Raw genomic sequence first — 19,098 nt, forward strand, 5'->3', positions numbered from 1 at the left:
ACAGTACGTCATTATCCAATAATAAAGGGCAGAAGATTAACGGAAACTTATCTTCATAGAGAATATAAATCACGCAGCAGATCGAATGCATTTATACAATTTTAAATCATTTGCATACAGAAGAAAACTTGGATTTATAACTCTGTCTGAGGACATGAAGAGCAGAGGGCCGAGGTTGGAGCCTTGAGGAACCCGCGAAAGGGTGAAATACTTTTTCGACTATCAACCCGAGTTCCGGGCCTCATGTCGAAAATGGCTTTTTATATCATTTTTAATCATCTACTGTGTTAATCTATTCATATCCCAAACCATAATTTAAAATCAAGAAGCCAAGAAGAGTCCTACGTTATATCTATGTATTCTACACAACGTTCCATAGTTGTAGAGAAAATGAACAAATGTCTTAATATTTTTTTTACAGTAATTTTATTAATTTAATTTTTTATCTCAATCTAAAAACTCACTACACAAAAGTATTTTTATTATTTTCGATATGTAGGATCGAAAAGATCACGAATCGAATAAAAAGGCGTTTGCGTGTGAATTGGAATCGCACGTGCTGTAAGCGTGCGAGAGAAGAGCGCACCGATAGTTCTTGGTTCCCCTGCGCGTGTGCCTTACCGGCGATTCTGTCAGAGCGAGAAGCGGATAGCGCGCGAGCGGACGTTAGAGCGAGACGCGAGCTGTATCGGTGGGCGGGGCTACGCGGGCCCGGTAAAGCACCGCTAGAGCGCACGGTGGCCACCTCCTCGCCGGCCTAGCCAAAGGTCCCCATTCAGGTCCGGGCCTTTTCGCCAACAGCATCGGCCCGCCGGCGGACCGTCCACGCGGACCGTTTACTTTACATTTTTACGCCGCGGATCTTGTGATATTTACAGTGCTATACTTGTGACGATACACTTTAGTGCCTCGATACCCATGTGCCTGATATGACTATCGCTTGACGGTCGTCGCTAGTGATTGGAGCTAAGCTTCTGCGCTGATAAGCTGCTGCCTGATATCGAGCTTTTCTAAGGTAGATTTTTATTTTTATTACCGTTTATTGATAAGCTTTACTATTTTTTTTTAATTATACACTTACATTTTAATTCGCAAAAAATGTAAGCCCTTAAATTAGTGAACCCTTTCATTAAAAGCTATGTTAATATTATTTTATAAATTATAATTTATATTTAATATGAACGATTGATATACTGTATGTAGGATGGCGCATTTAAATGTAGCCCTATATTTATAAAATAAGCTCTGCTTCAAAAATACGATAAGAGTAAGCTCTATCTATAAATTCAAACTAGCCTTCATTCAAAGGTGTTTAATAATTTCAAATAAAATAACTGACTTTATCGATCGCTGTTAAATATAATAAAATAAACAAATGAATAATATTTTTGTGTTGGTAACAAACATATATTTTTCAAATGTAATTTAATAATTTTCCATTACATTTAAAATTAAATAAACACAAAAAATATATATTATGATAATATTTTTCAGACATTCAGTACTTATGCTGAAAATGCGTTTTCATCATTTATAATTAAATCTGAAATTTTCTTAAATTTATCTCGAAGTAAAAAAATATCTGTTGTTATTTCGATATATTTTTTATTATTTCTCTACCCATAGCTTTTAAATAAAGCAACATTTTATATAAAATCTTTAAAAATACATTATTTAACACTTAAAATCAATTTTTATAAATTATTTATTTATACTTTATCCCGATATTAATAAAATAAACAGTGTTATAGGTCCATGTTTTTACAATCTTTTATTCGGCTTATACAAAATGAACTTCTGGTAATTCTAAATAAAGCGATTAAAAAAATAGAATCTTTCTATACACACTATTCTAAATTTCATTAAAGATTTCCAGTATTCATAATGATACTGAAAAATATTAACCCACTAAACTTCACGTATAAACATAAAAAGCCTAAACACATATTTATTTAGAAACATCAATACAATTTTTAGTAGCTCTAGGTCATAAAATTTCGAGCTTAATCATTTAAATATTTAACTATTAGTCTTCATAATATTCCTTTGTGAACTATAAACATTTAAAGAACATTGCTATAATATTTATATTACATATAAAAATATTACGTGATATTAAATGGGCCCCTACGACAAAACCAAACTTAATTTAAGTATGAACATAAAATGCTTAAGAGACATTAATAAAAATTTTAGTAGCTCAAGGTTTATAGTAAAGTAAATATTATAAATGCTTTTAAGCATAATCTTCTAAATATTTCTATATTACTTTGTAAAAGGTTTCTGTATTTTTTGCTTTTTATTAAAAGTAGTACTATTTTATATTTGTTATTATTATATTATAAACTATAAAATGGTTATAAAAAACAGCAACCTGCATATTTATAAAACCAATATTTAAAGTACATTGCTATAATATTTGCATTATATATAAATATATATCGCGAGATCATATTAACCCATCAATTAATTTGTTATTATTTTATTGTATACTTGAAAATGAGTTTAAAAATTACATAGCTCTCCCCAGTTATGTAAATAGTTATATATATATATATATATATATATATATATATATATATATATATATATATATATATATATATATATATATATATATATATATATATATATATATATATATATATATATATATATATATATATATATATATATATATATATATATATATATATATATATATATATATATATATATATATATATATATAATTTCAAGCTTCATCAACTAAATTTTTAAATTTATAAAACCAATATTTAAAGTACATTGCTATAATATTTGCATTATATATAAATATATATCGCGAGATCATATTAACCCATCAATTAATTTGTTATTATTTTATTGTATACTTGAAAATGAGTTTAAAAATTACATAGCTCTCCCCAGTTATGTAAATAGTTATATATATATATATATATATATATATATATATATATATATATATATATATATATATATATATATATATATATATATATATATATATATATATATATATATATATATATATATATATATATATATATATATATATATATATATATATATATATATATATATATATATATATATATATATATATATATATATATATATATATATATATATATATATATATATATATATATATAATTTCAAGCTTCATCAACTAAATTTTTACATTATTTACTTTTTAATTTACTCTGTAAAATGTTTTCTTGTATTTTAACTGAATTTATCTAATGATTTTGTTACTATTATTAGCCTTATTTGATTTTCATAATAAGAGTATAAAATCAGCAATATGTATATTTATAAAACAAAAATAATAATTACATTATATTTAAAAATATTACGCGAGATCATATTTACCCTCTAATCTCAGAAAATAGTTGACTACAAAAAAAGCAAACTTAAATTTAAGTATGAACATAAAATGATTCAGAGGCATTATTTTAGTATCTCTAGAAATAGTTGTAAATGGTTTTAAGCTTATTCTTTTAAATATTATTTATTTTACTTTGTGAAAATTTTATGTATGTATTTGTTTACATTACTTTATATGTATTATTATTGTATTAAGACTGGAAAAGGGTTATAAAAAATAGCAATCCCTATATTTATAATACCAGCAAATAAATAATACTGCCATAATGATACCGAAAAATACTATTAATATTTTACGCAAGACCATTTCTAAAAGTTGATGAATTGGTGTAAAATGCCTAAATCTATCTTACTTTAAAGACATCAAGTCTATAATATTCTAAAACTTGGTCTCATAGCTTAATTTTATTTTAGTTTGTTAAGGGTTTTTGTAGTTTTCCTTAATTTATCTTAAATTTTTACTACAATTAGTCTTGTTTTATCTTCTTTATTATAAATGGTTATAAAAAGCAGCCACGTGTTTGAATTTTACTGTAATTTAGACATTGTAAAAAAGGTTTATATATGTATTTTTAAATTCAGTATAAAGCAATCATATATTTTATATTTAATTGGCTTAAGAGTTGGATTATATAATAATTAATCAAAATATTTAAATAAGATTGAAATCTATTTATTAATTTATGATGCACACATATTAAAATAGTATTGCTATATTGTTTTATATCAAAAAATTTATACCAGCTGTTAAAAGCTTTTAATTAAAAAATTTAATTGTGGGATTCCCAAATTATTAAGAATAAAATTTTCCTTATTAATTCCCTGGTAAATTTAATATATTTTTTATTTTTAGTGCAAAAACGGTTGAGTTAATATATAAAAATACGTTTTACGCATATTTAATTTTGCTTACATATAAAATTCCGTTTTAAGATTTTTCTTCGTAATCGCAAATTCTTAAAAAAATGCTTTTATGTTGTCCAAAAACCACAACCCATTATCACAAGCGATTACTGTGGTTTGGGAACAACCCATAAGTCGAGTCGTTTTAACCGATAAAAGGGTAGGATTAGCTATGGAATATCATTATCCCGTCTATTGTCGCCTGAATATTGTTCTAGGAATTATTGTCTCCAAAAGTATCACCAGATGTTACGCGCATCTTTTAAATCTTAACTTGATTAAATTATTTATTCGTCACGTGGAAAACGTTTAATGTTACACGCCGTGAAAGTGACGGTTAAGTGACGAAAAATTAACACTAGCACAAAAAAATATATATAAAACAGGTATGGGTTTTATGAATTAACAGATTCAACATCTTCCGCGGCGATAACGACTTGAGCAAACAGTGGATAATATATTTTAGACAAAAAACTGTCGAAGGCGATCCGTCGTTTTTATTTATTTATCGATGCTTTCATCTAAAAATAAGTTTATCGGTTCAAGATGTATGACTTCGTGATTTTTCCTCTCGCCTCCGGCGGCTTTTAAAGCGGCGATCTATATAGTCATACAAATGATTAGACATCAATTTTTGTCATATAAAACGTTCAAAATTATCCATTATGTCAACATGTCAAAACTGTGATAGATTGTGCATCTCCAAATAACCCACGAAATGTTTAGTGTATTTATTTGGTTTTAATTGGAGAGGCCTTTTTCTCTGCCCACGTGCGGTCGCCGCGTTACAAGGATCGCGTGTTGCCACACTCATTTACCATAAGGTTCAGTTTATTTTTTCACATAATCATTCATGAGAAATTTTTCATTTTTTATAATAAATTCAATAAAATAGTCGGTAAAAAACTACTATTATAGTTTACTACTTATCTGGAATGAAACAATAGATAGATAAAAAATCCGTAAAACCCCAGAATTTTAACCGATAAATATAACCACTCGAAATCCCCAGAGATATTAACGGTCGGTGAGACGGCAAACTTTTTCCAGCTCTCGCCTAGAAACGAGATTTTTTCATATACAAATTAATATGATCGAAAATATTAATTGGTAGTATTGCAGCCCAAATCGTTATAGTGTACAAGTTAAATTATTCTAATATTAGATAATTAAGCCGATCCCATAGCGAGCACGTCCACCATATACCACCCGCGCATCGAACATTAAATGAACCATTTCAAGAACCAACCGTAATGTACAACACGTGTGATTATGTTTAAAAAGTTAATTAAATAATTAGAGTAAAATTGCCGGATCGGACGAGTGGCGCACGATTCTCACCTAAATTCATATTTCTTAAAAGTTACGATTTAACTTCACTAAGAACTGGAACGTCTAATTAGCGCCGTGTGTACATAAATGCACTCTAGTTCACGTAGACGTTTAGTAAATGTTTTGACTCGCTTATCTACGTGATCTAACCTTCAATTTTTTATGTCTATTTTATATTTAAACGCCATCGAGTGCTTTGGATTTGATTGCACGCATAAATGTAAATATTTGATTGACGTTCTTCAACGAGCTGTCAAATACTTGGAGTATTACTAATTATTGATTAATAACGAAAAAAATATTTCTAATGATTTAATTGCGATGTTTTACTAGTCGTACGTATGTAAATAGAATCTGATTAGTTTCCAAATAGACTTAATCGTATAAGATTATTTTTAGATAGTGATATGAAAGTTTTAAAAATTTAATATATTATATTTCTAAAGTTGTTTTATATATAAATGTATAGCACAAATAATATTAAGCACAATAATAACATGTTTTATCATTACGATTTTATTAATAGAATACATTTTTCTATTAGCTGCATATTATTATGAATATGAAATAAAACGTTGCTTGTCATATTTTGAGGGTAAGAAAAAACCCGTGCAGACCGGACGTGACAATAAAGGGATTACAAAATCCGTTCAATGTCTTATTTTTTATAAAAAGTTGGTGGCTATAAAAAATTATTTCGCTGAAAATTTAGAACCACTAAAATATGTGCTTAATCATTTTGTGCTTCTATTTAAATTTAAGGTTGTTTTATCATAGTTTTCGATACATGAGATTACACGAAATTTTTTCATAATATTTTCTGGTATGAAAATGATCTTTAATTGTTAGTATTTAAAGGCTATTTTGAAGTATTTTAAGATAAATATAAAAAGGTGTATTATATATTATTTTCATAGGTTTATTTTAGACGCCTTGCAATTAAATTTCACATCAGAAAACCATATGTTAAAATTGATTTGCTTATTTATTTGTATATTTAGCGCGCTTTTTTTTATTAATGTCGAACCAAGGACCGCAATTACAGGAAGCCATTTAATAGAAAGTTTAAAAATGTATTTATTGCATTTAAGTTTCAACGCTAAATATCTATTCTGCATTACTGTCCTATTCTCTTTTGAGAAGCGGTGGCAAAGTTTGTCTACATTTTGCTAATATATTATTGACTCTATTTAATTTTATACTTCTCTGAATATTTATTCGTAAATATTATTAATTTGCAATTGGTTTAGTAACTTTAACACCATTTAAAAAATATGTATTGTTGCGTATTTTTTAATTTTTTCATATCATTCATATATAAGATAAATAGAAACACCTCGAGCCCACTTCCCTGAGGAACTCTAGCTGGAATTTTACGCGGTTTTGAGTGTTTATTATTTAGTGAAACAACATAGTTTATTTCTGTTTTTCACGAATAAGTGTGTAGCAAATAGTTTGCGGATCAAATTGTTATACAATTCTATTGGAACCAAAAAATTAACTGCATATTATTTTTATTAAAAATAAATTCGCATAGCAACGACGCATGTTACAAATTAATTAAATTGTGTGTAATTAATTATTTACACGTGTTACGCATTAATAAGTAATTATCATTAATATACGCGTATCGAATTAAATATTTACTTTAAATATGGAGCAATTAATAAAATAATGGATCATTAACCAGTCATTAGAACTACATACAGTTGTATTATTTTCAGAAAATTTCACTGTTTGTATTTTAAAAACAAACTTGTAGACAATATTTTATTTGATAACAATATTGTTTTATTAAAAAAACACAGTAAATTACTTCTAGTTAGTATTGTAGAAAAATCTAAAAATATCACTGGTTTTTAAAGCATTTTTAGGCGTAGATTTTTGCTGCTCATTATTGAAATTCAAGTACTTATATATTATAGTAATTGATTTGTATTACTAACAACATGTTAGATAAAGGCACAAATTTAAATATTGGGTACATATGTACCAAATTTTGTCAGTGTATGACATTTTTTTAGAAAAATCACTTTGATACTGTAAAACAAATATAATATTATATTTATATTTGCTATAGCGTCTCATACAAATAGAAACACATTAAAAATCGTGTAACACAATCTTCCATATAGTTAATACACGAGGGTATCAATTAGTTGCCCAGTGAATTAACGACGCTGTTGATTTGTGTTAATTCGAAAATTTGTTTAAGCATCCGACGAGTACGCTAACGAAGCCTTCCCCTCGTGAAACGTATCGTATAAATCGGGAGAAATTAATCCGATATCACGTATGTGCGTTTTGTTCGAGGCGTGGTGATATTGAGCTTTTTCTACCCACGCGTTTATTCCACCTGACCCGCTGGCGCCACGTGGGAAGAGCTTTTGACCAGCGCTGTCTAACGTGTAATCCGCAATTAAAAATAAATAATACACTTAAATAATTGAACTCCCCTTTGATTACGATTTTAATTCGATGCACACATAGGCAGATGAGTGGGCGCTCGGTGGGCACACGCCTAACTACTCAATAAATCGTGCAGTGCCATAAAAATAAGAGATGCTCGAGATATCAAAGTTTTTTCGTGCATTAGAGGAGTATGAGGTTTTATTATTGGATTTTGATGGAAGATGAATCTTAGATTTTAAATAAATTAGTGTAGATTTAAACTTAAAATAATGGATTTTAAATAGATTAAATTCGCATACGAATGCGTGCATCAATAGACGCCTGTGACGCAGGCGTTACTCATGCGACACGTCTCACTGATTAAATAGAAAACTTGTGGAATTTAAAAAAATATATGGCATTGTTAATAAGAGCTTACAAACATAATTTTATAAAGAAAATGGTTTATATAAATATATAAATACTGTAATTATTAATTTTAAAAATAATCAAACAAATTTATAAATTACACAAGATTCTTAATTGACTTGACAATATACAAGAATTTATGCACTTCATATAGGATATAAATTAATAGAATACTATCAATTTTTAACGCATGTATAATGGTATAGTCCCAGGCGTAAAATGATGCACGCATCTAGATTCGTTTTGTTATTTGTATGTATATGTTCCAATAAGAATCTTATACGAATTTAATGCGAAGTTTTCTTAAGTTAATGTTTATTCTAGTCTTAAATATAAAAGCAGAAAAATTAAATGATTTCTTTATAAGTACTTACATATAATTTATTGCATATTTTTTTTATGAATAAAAATTAATTCCATTGAAATACATCTATAAATATTTATATCTATTTTTTTATTTATTTTTATAGCATAATCAGTTTAATTCCTTATAGATAATAATAATTTAATTAATATTGTAGTACATGTTATAAGTTCTTTCTTTGTTTATCTAACAATAAAAAATCCATAAAACCGTGTATGTTCATTAGCTACAAATTTATTGCACGATTATATACAAATGTAATATTTACAATAACGTGCAGTAAAGTAATTTTATTCCTTTTCTTTATTTGTTTACCAATAAGACATTGTAAAAAAATAAGTGCATCGTCTATTGCCAACCGTAAAACTATTGGACCGTATCGGATTTCACCAAACGTCAAAAATTTTATGTCGCCGTTACTACGGCGCAATCACTTTTTATCGGCAGTTACCGCACATGCTTGAAAATTTTCTTTACCATTGTACATTACACTCTTGTCTTATTATTTTTTCTGCGATTTACACACAACAATAAGCATTGTTGGTGTATCGTGTCCGGCGTTTCGACCCTATGCATTTTTAATTGATAATGTTTAATTGGTGATAATTTTCATTGAAATACGTGGGATTTTACAAGTCCAATTCCCACAAGTCACACTATCATTGTTTTGATATATTGTTTTAACTTTTCAGTTTTAATCTTTAGTTTCTAGTCCGAGTGCCCTTCGTCCACCTCACATACGCCATTATATATTTTTTTTTAAAATGATCGCCCGCAATTCACCGCCAGCAATTAATCGCTAGCGGTATACCGCCATCAATTTATCATATTTATCGCCAGGCAATACATATAATTTATTGCACATTTTAAATAAAAATAATGAGTTATTTTTATAATCCGCGCATTATTACTGATTTATTTAGCAAAAAAATAATAAAATTAACCAGTGAAATTATAAATCAATAGTTTATTACATTTTTACAGGCTTAGATATTAAAACTTAACCTAATTAAAGTTCTTAATTTAATTATGATTTTTGAACTTATAACAATTAATTAGCGTATGTTTCGTTTTGTTTTATTAGTAAAAGGATATTTGAGAGTTTTGAAAGGACTTTCAAATTGATTTACATAAACATTTTAAAAGAGTAGATAATTTAATTCTCTTAAAATGCATCTTTTTTTTAGACTTTCCACAAAGAATAGCTTTTGGGCGGTAAATTTTGTTAGTGATCAACTGTTGGTTATAAATTGTTTATGCGATCAATTAACGCGTTGGTAAACTGCTGGTAGTAAATTGTGGACGATAAATTTTCCTAGCCTCGTTTATTGATGTGCTTTTAAGATCTTTTCATTTATTTAAATGTATTGATATACTATGTGAGTGATAACATAAATTATGAGAAAAAAAAATATTAGTAAAACACCAGAAAATAAAATAAAAGTATTATATTACAGAATATATAGTTTATAATAATATTTACATTAAAATGTAATGTTTATTAACTTATAGCTAAATTAACACAGACTATTATATTACTCGATTTTATTTTCGATGTATTTAATCCATGAAAGTCTTAAATATGCACACCCACGTGCGAAAATCGTATTCGAAAAGCATCGAGCTTCCAGCACTTGTGTAAGTGCGAACAGAACAAACAAATCTACTTTCGAAAAAAGTCATGCAATCGATTCGTCTGGATGATCAATATTTATTGAACACTTGAATAAGCATATAGTTTGTCGATTTCGAAAGCAAGTTTTGACGAAAATGGCTCGTTGTGTGAAAATGGCGACACTTTTTATCATAAAACTGCAACAATCTCACACGCAAGAGTGTATTTGCTATTAAATTATGACTTGGACTTAAAAACAAATAAAAAACCAGTAAAACTTCTAATATTTATTAATGGATAATATAAAATATAATTTATCTATAATATTGATTAATATTTTACTAGTGATTTAATTTAAAATAATATTATTTATATAATTGAATAATTTATTTAGCTGTAAATTTTATTTTATTTTAAAAACGAAGCTTAAGATTTATTGATATTATCAATTTATATGCCAAAATATTAATAAATATATATTTTATTTTTAATTAATAAATAAAATATTGAACTTAACTACCCCTTTTTAGATTAGATTGATTTTTATCTGTTGAATGATGTTCGAGCTCGTTTAAACGCAAAAGATATCAACGCACGACGGCGCCGAACTTTACGTCGATTTCTCAAACCTGCTCCGTTAAACGAGATCATTCACACAAATCAAACAAGCTTTCATCGCTCGTTTAATATTTACGTTACCATCGTGTCTTACACACAGTAAACAAAATTACCGAGTTACACGAGCTTACCTTATATATAACGTATTATTTTTTACCTATGATTAATTATGATTTCATATTTATAAGCGACGCTAGTTCATTGTGCAAATACAACGTTCGCTCTGACGAGATTGTAATGACTTTTTTCCCAACGCAGTTAATAAACAGCGTTAAACATTATCGGCTCAGCTGCCATCGATAATCAGGGCTTTGATCCATAATAAGAGGCAATAGCCGGGGGCTTCTGTTAGCCGCTTGGACGAGATCCGTCGTTAATTCCGATCTTACATCGCATTAAGCTTCCTCACTTCAAAAGATGCACATTAAGATGACCGGCAAGAAAGCCTACAATTTGCAATGTCACACATAATAATTTGTTTTTATTATTGTGTATAGATGACAAATTGTTTCGCAAAACTTCTAATTAATTGTTATTTGTATTTGTAATTTTATAATAAGCAGCAATGCTAAAATATATCTTCGAGAGCGATGTCGATCGTGTACAACCGATGCCCCCTGAGTGACCTTCTTTAATTAAAAACTATCACGTTTTGATCTTTGTGTACGCTTTATTTTAGTTAAACACTCTTAGACTGACAAGTGATATTTTTGGGTCATTACCGATCCGAAAGCAATTTAAATTAAAATTTAGCATTATATTGAATCAAATGATTTATTATAATATATTTTATATATTTAATCAAATTAAATAAAATAAAATAATTTACAAAAAATACAATTACTGTAAAACAGTTTTTTTCTCACTATAATATATAAATAAACATAGAATTTTGTCATTATTTACCTTTTTTAGTACTAATTTAGTGCTTGCACTTTTAAAGTAAAACTTTTTTATAAAAAATAAATGTTTAATATATGGTTATTTTTTATAGTAAATATTATAAATAATTATCTTAATTGTTTAGTTTCAAATTGCTGAATTATCTGTTATATTTTTAGTATTTTTTTATTTATTCTTATAAGCAGTAAACTGCTTATTACAAGAAAAACCCTACATAGAAAAATATACACGTATAAGTACAATACATTTAAGTTTTAATCAATTTTTTTTATATTAAAAAAACAAATTTAATTTTGTACTTTAATATTTACTAAAAAACATTTATTTATATAACACATATACATAAATATAAATATCACACAAATGATTTTTTTTAAATTACTAATTAAAAACGAAAAGTTATTTATCTAATGTATAACATTTCTCTACCTATCTGTATTCCTTTTATAGTAAAATTCAGAAGGTTTTAAATAAAAATTTACAGGAACCTTTTTATACATATTTTCATATAAAAATGAAAACAGTGATCTGAAAGTGCGAGATCTTTAGAGTGTGGTGAATTATTGTATATTCCGTGCCATCTTCGTTTGATTTTTCTTAATATTATCTGAATGTCCATTATCAAACTTATGAAGTCATCCAGTTTAGCTGATCATTGTGTTCTTGTTTATGGCTTAACAAAGCTTTTTTCTATAGAATAAATAATTTTAAAATACCGATTTCAATTCGATATCAAAAAAAAAAACGCACATGCGTTATCAATTTTTATTTTTTTGGCATTTTTAAATTTATTTTAAATTTAACCTTTTTTTCTAAAAAGTATAACGCTCATTATTTATAATATGAATATGTTCTCGTTTGCTTTTAATTTGAAAAAAACTTGTCTCTAGAAAATAATCAATTTTAAATTAACGATTTCAATTCGAAATCAAAAAAAATTCGCACATTTTAATGCGTCACGAATTTTTATTGTTTCACATATTTTTAATTTATTTTAATTTAAGGTCTCTTTTATGAGCAGTAGAATGTTAATGACGAGAGAATAACTATATTATATTTTTAATATTGAAGGAATTAAAAAAGACAAAAAATTCTCCTCTCTCTTGCAAATTCAATAAGGTAATCATTTTTTTAGTGCATTTGACAAACTAAGGGTTTTAAATCTAATTATATATTAGTTAATCTATTTTTTTAATTAAAAATACAACAAATTCTATTTTATTTCTTATATACATATATTATTAAATATTTGTACCTTGTCTCATAATTAATTTTATCTTTATTTAAAAAAATTGTGTTAATTCATAAATTTTATGAACCTGTTTTATTTATTTGTAGTTTTATATAAATCAGTTTGGTGTTGATTGGTAAATATTTCTTTAATCCCTGATTTGTGATACAATTACTTTATTTTATATTTTGCGAATAACATTAATATTAAAAACAAGTTTTACAAATGGCACAAAATACTCTTTTTATATAAAATGTTTTTTAAATTAAAACATATTCTAGCGATTTTTAATCCAGTGTTAATTCCAATAATATATATATTAAACATTACTGATTACTAACCATAAGAACATAAAATAAAATGTTAATGGTTGTAATTTAAGGGGAAAAAACTAAAAAACCTTTTTCAATTTAATAAGCAAATGTTATTTTGCCTGTTATAAAGTATTTTAATCTTGCACTTTAAAAAATATCTAGATTTGTATATAAACGTTTATTACAAGAATAAAAATACAGGATATTACATTGATTATAATATATGGGAAAAGTGCTAGTTTTTAACTAAAGAAGGTAAAAATAAAAATATAGTAGCAAAAAGATTATATAATTTTTTTTATTACTTAATTACAATTAGTTTGAGACCGTAAGAAAATTTAACAGTTAAATTATTTTATAGTACATTAGTTGGCAAATTTTTCGAAACAGAAAAACGAAATATGATTATAAAAATTATTTTTTTGGAAACCATAAACATATATTTTTAGTCAATTTGATTTAATTAAAAGGCTTGAGCTATCACTAATTTTCAATATTAGTTATTTTTTAAATAGACAATAGATTTAAGACATATTTTTAATTCAAAGAAAATGATTAGGCTTATTAAACGCAAAGTGCGATTTTTTCAGTATATCAATGGATATTTTACAATTATATTGTTATTGTATTTAATGCGTAAAACAATAAGCATCAGTATAAATAATACAATCTTTACTAAAAAAAAAACAGAAATAAATGTGCTTGACTATTTGTCACAAAAGCTTTTCCACAAGTCATTTTAGCTGCCATTCCTATTCTTATTATTATTCAAAAGAATGAGCTTGAATCTATCTTGGGCAAGGAAGGGATAAAGCTAGTTTACCATAAAAAAACTGTATATGCTAAAAAATATTTTTACACGCATATCAAATTATATTATCTTTATAAAAAATATAATGCTTTCTTATTAAATATCATTAAAAAAAATGTAATTGTCACTAGTCGCGTTCAAAAATTTGCACTGATATTTTATTTATTAATTTAATTATAAAAAATGCAGAAATGTGATTTTAATAAAGTAAATACTTTAAGCTTTTACATCGAAAATTTATAACTAAAAGAACTTAAAACTAGCTTTTAAACCATGGGTAATATTTTTTGTGCATTTTCCCAAATGAAAAGTATTGAAAAGCATTTTACAAAAAATTGATTTTGTAAAAGAATCGGTTCGTAATTTTATTGTAAATATCTGAATTAGTCTCGTAACATAAACCTGTTAGCTACGCAAATATTGTGTATTACTGCATAAATTATATTTAAATTAAAAATAATTGCTTCGGCGGTAGTGCGACGGTGAGCTTTAGCATTTATTCATTACGGGTCATTTACGAGTCGAACAGTACCTCGGCAGGTACATATAATCGAGACGAAGTGTGAAATTAATGCGAGATCGAGAGCATTAAGCGCCTTCCTTGTTACAAATCCGATCTATCCGGAGATAAAGCGCCTCTTCTTGGACCCCGAACACCTCATCTAAGTTCCCGCGTGATCGCCTTTGACCTCTCAACACCGATCCCAGATAGAGGAGTCACTCCAGCCACCATAAAAAACAACAATGAAATAGATGTGCGCCGTCGATAAAGCGCGCTATCGGTCGGCATTATTAAAGAATGGCCCGAACCAAATTATAAGGCATCGGGCCACGCCATTAGGCCCGTAAATGCGGCCAGTGCCGAAATATTAGATTAGAATCGGGTGGGCCGATCTAGGGTATCGGATAACGTTTTCCGAAGGGGAATTGGACGAGTTTGTTAACTAATTATGCAGTAAACTACTGTTGAGACGCCCTCGGTTCACGCATGACTCTTGACTCCCAAAAAACGTGGCTGGCCGTCTTCGTGTGAACCATATCGCAGAGAATGTGTAGCATCGGACACGATTTGTTTGGCTGATGATGGGTGCTTAATGCGTGGGAACACTGCTTTTTGTTGACGTATGTGGACGATGCTTGTGCTCTGAGCTATCTGGCTACAAAATAGACTAAACACTTAATTTTGATTAAAGTCGTACAAAAATATTATTATTTTCAAGACTTTTTGGCTCTATTCAATTTATGAGTATTAGGGTTTACAATACCTGTTATACCGGTATTGAGACAAAAATTGACATTTGCTACTACCAGTATTACATAATAAAATACCGGTAGTACCGGAATTTTTTTTTTTAAATCCACACATTTTATTTTTTAAAAACGATATCTCCATTGCTAAGAACTATAAAAATGACGTTACCCATATTGCTTGAAAGCTGAAGCGGAGAGTAAAATGATAAGTAGTGTTATTGGCGTAGGATATCAAAGTATTCACAACTATCTAAAGAAAATTTTTAAATTTACTTTTATTAAAGCATAGCTTTTTCTGAAAATATAAAGAATTTTAATACTAGCAATAAAATTTATTTAAAAAAAAAACTATGTAATGAAATTTTACGTAAAACTTTTTTTAATATAGTATATAACTTTCTTCTAGTTTTTAAAATCTAGGTCTATATGTATATAGTATATATATACCATCGTCTAGAATCTAGAACCGAATATTCCCATCACGACAATGATTTATTGCTTTTGCCTTCTAATAAATGAAGTATATTAAAATCGAATTTTGGTCAATTGGTGAGCACAAAAATCAATTATCATTTCTCAGGAGGCAAAAATTCACGTCAAAAGCAATAAAATCGTGTCGGCGCCGTCGCAGTGGGAACGCTCGGTAACGAGCGTTCCCACTGCGAAGGCGACGGCACGATTTTATTGCTTTTGACGTGGATTTTTGCCTTCTGAGAAGTGATAATTGATTTTGTGCTCATCTATTGGTCAAAATTCGGTTTAGATGTGCCTCATTTAATTTATAATACGCTTAAATAGCAAACACTATTTTATTACATGACGTTTTATTATTTTGGGGTAAGAAAATTGACCGCCAGCAATTAATTGCTAGCAATTTACCGCCGTGTCAATTGATCGCATAAATAATTACTAACATATTTTTTTGCCAAACAATAAACATACTTTAAATATATATGTTTAATTGATTTTTGTGCTCTCCTATTGGGCAAAATTTGGTTTAGATGTACCTCATTAAATTTATAATATTAATACAAAAATCGTACTATGAGCGTTAGATCAATAAGCACTATTTTAATTGCACTCGAAATTTTTTTGTTAAATTTATCGCCTACCATATACCGCCAGCAATTAATCGAGAGCAATTTACCGCCAAATTAGCAATTTAAAACCTAAAAATAATTTATGAAAATTATTTTGTCATTTAAAATAAAGTGTTATTTTTACCAAACCTAATTTTTTCTACCGTTTTTAACTTTGCTTTTGACGTTTGCTTACTCTAATTTTACATTAATTGACATATTTCCAGAATTAAAATAATATGTATTTCTTATTATACTATATATTACAGTGATTGTATATGAGTTATATTTTATCACTTCAGTAAAATCATATTTAAATATATTTTCACCGATAGAAATGTATATTTCTACTAGCAAAAATAGAATTTAACTGACCGTTGAAACTCAATTTAAAACTGTTTAAACCTTAACTATTTATTCAGATCCAACTTAACCTTAAAAAATATTTAAAACTAACTAAGGCTAGAACTGCGTTTTAGATATTGTAGTATTTTGTAAAAACACAAAATCAGATCATTCGTTTGTAAACAAATACAGTTTTACTGACATTGGCTAGTAAAATTGTATATCAAATACGTGTTAATGAGTTGATAAAATAATATTAATTCTAGTGAAAATATACATTCACTATAACATTAAATGTGTTAATTCAACCATAGTAGTTGTAAATATTTACTTCTTGGTTCAAGAGAAAATTCTAAACATTATGAATTCTTATAAAATATAATTTTATTAGTTAACTCTATAGTTTTATAAGAAAAACATTTATTAAAGTAAATATTTTTATATTTTATTTTTAAGCACAATCAAAAGCTTAGTTTGGTATAAATATTTTTAAGCTTCCGATAAAAGCATTTACCAACCAATCCGTATTTATCAATATTGTATTTTTTTTCATCTTATAAACCCTTACAGTGATTTTTTAAATTCATCATTTTACATGTGATAATATTAATGATATTTAAATTTATTATCTTATCTCGCGGTTAAAAATTAGATTTCATATATACTTTTAAAACCCTATATCTAAATATAAGATGTATTGCTTTTGACATCGATAATTGACTTCTAAAAAGTAATAATAATTTTTGTGCTCTCCTATTAGGCAAAATTTGCTTTAGATGGCTTCATTAAATTTGTAGTATTATTATAAAAAGGTCATAGTATGAACATTTTACTGCTTTTGATATTTTTTTTAATTTGCAATGAAAATACTTACTCTTATTTTAGATGAAATTTCTGAAAAACTTTGTTTGCATATTCATAATTATAAAAAAATATCATTAAAATAAGAAACAATATTAAATACACGTTTTTTATAATTTTTGGGCTCAAAATCAGACATGTATTCCATATTTATATATTTATATAAATATAATAATTATTTTTTTATTATATTTCCAAAAAAATAAACTGATTATATTATTATTAATATATTATTTGTTAAAAAATATAAATGATCATTAATGTTTTGATTGCCGCTATTAACCGATCATAGCTAAACCAAAACTACTTCTTTTAATCTAAACTTGAATTCATATTACTATATATATATAATGCCTAATTAGTTTTACGATTAAATAATAATTTTTAATCAAAATATATTAGTTTAAAAACCGACGCAAAAAATTCTTATAATTGTATTCTTACTACTTAATTTCATGATTAGTATATTATTTATAGTAATAAATAAAAATATTAGTTCTGGAAAATAGTGTTCTTCTAATGAATTATAACTCTAGTTATAAATAAATTAGAATTGTTTTTATTCGTTGCAAGATCGAGCAATTGCATAAAATGTCAACATTGCAACACATCTAGTACGACACAGTAAAAGGTCCTATATTTGGCGTCTGATTAGCTCTATTGTTCGTCTATGCATGTAAATTGTTCGACAACCTCCATATACAAATATGGAGTCAATTTCATATGATAACATACGACAAACAGACAATGCTTTCATTAAGTACGCGCGAACAATGGTGCGAGCTTTTGAGCTTTAATAACCGAATAGAAATCGTAATACAAATAAATCGTACGTTATAATTTCTACCATTTTTTTTATTTAATCGCGTGAGTATATATGGGTTAGAAATACTTTTGTGTATTGATTTTTACGTATGGCATGGTTATGAGCAAACAACAAAGATGTGTCAACGTCTAGAAGTTTAAACAAAAAGTTGACTAAACGCAAGAAATAGTTCGTATTTATTTTGCATATTGTATGTACACACGAGATGTATAATAGTAAAGGCAGTGATATTTATATTTTGGGGAAAAAATATGCATTTAGTCTTAAAGACATTTAAAGAAAATCCTGCCCATCGTGTTTATGTAAATAAAATTTAAAATATTAAAATACAGCTATTCTGCGTTATATTATAATTTTGTCAAAAAATATTAAGACACACCTTAATATAATAAAAACATATTTACCATTGATTTGCATATTGTTAATATTAATATG

General features: G+C 26.8%; 1 protein-coding gene across 1 annotated transcript in view; it reads left to right on the forward strand.

The window, feature by feature from the left end:
• Positions 1 to 634: 634 nt before the first annotated feature.
• LOC148226788 (uncharacterized) overlaps positions 635 to 19,098 on the forward strand; it is an 88,135-nt gene continuing 69,671 nt past the window's right edge. The window contains exon 1 of the mRNA XM_088204050.1: positions 635 to 1,015. The gene's annotated coding sequence lies outside the window, so the exon portion shown is untranslated. The remainder of the gene's footprint in view (positions 1,016 to 19,098) is intronic.

The sequence above is a fragment of the Plectrocnemia conspersa genome, unplaced genomic scaffold (assembly GCF_051122295.1).
Source record: "Plectrocnemia conspersa isolate PC_06_02 unplaced genomic scaffold, ASM5112229v1 ptg000014l, whole genome shotgun sequence".
Lineage (NCBI taxonomy): Eukaryota > Metazoa > Arthropoda > Insecta > Trichoptera > Polycentropodidae > Plectrocnemia > Plectrocnemia conspersa.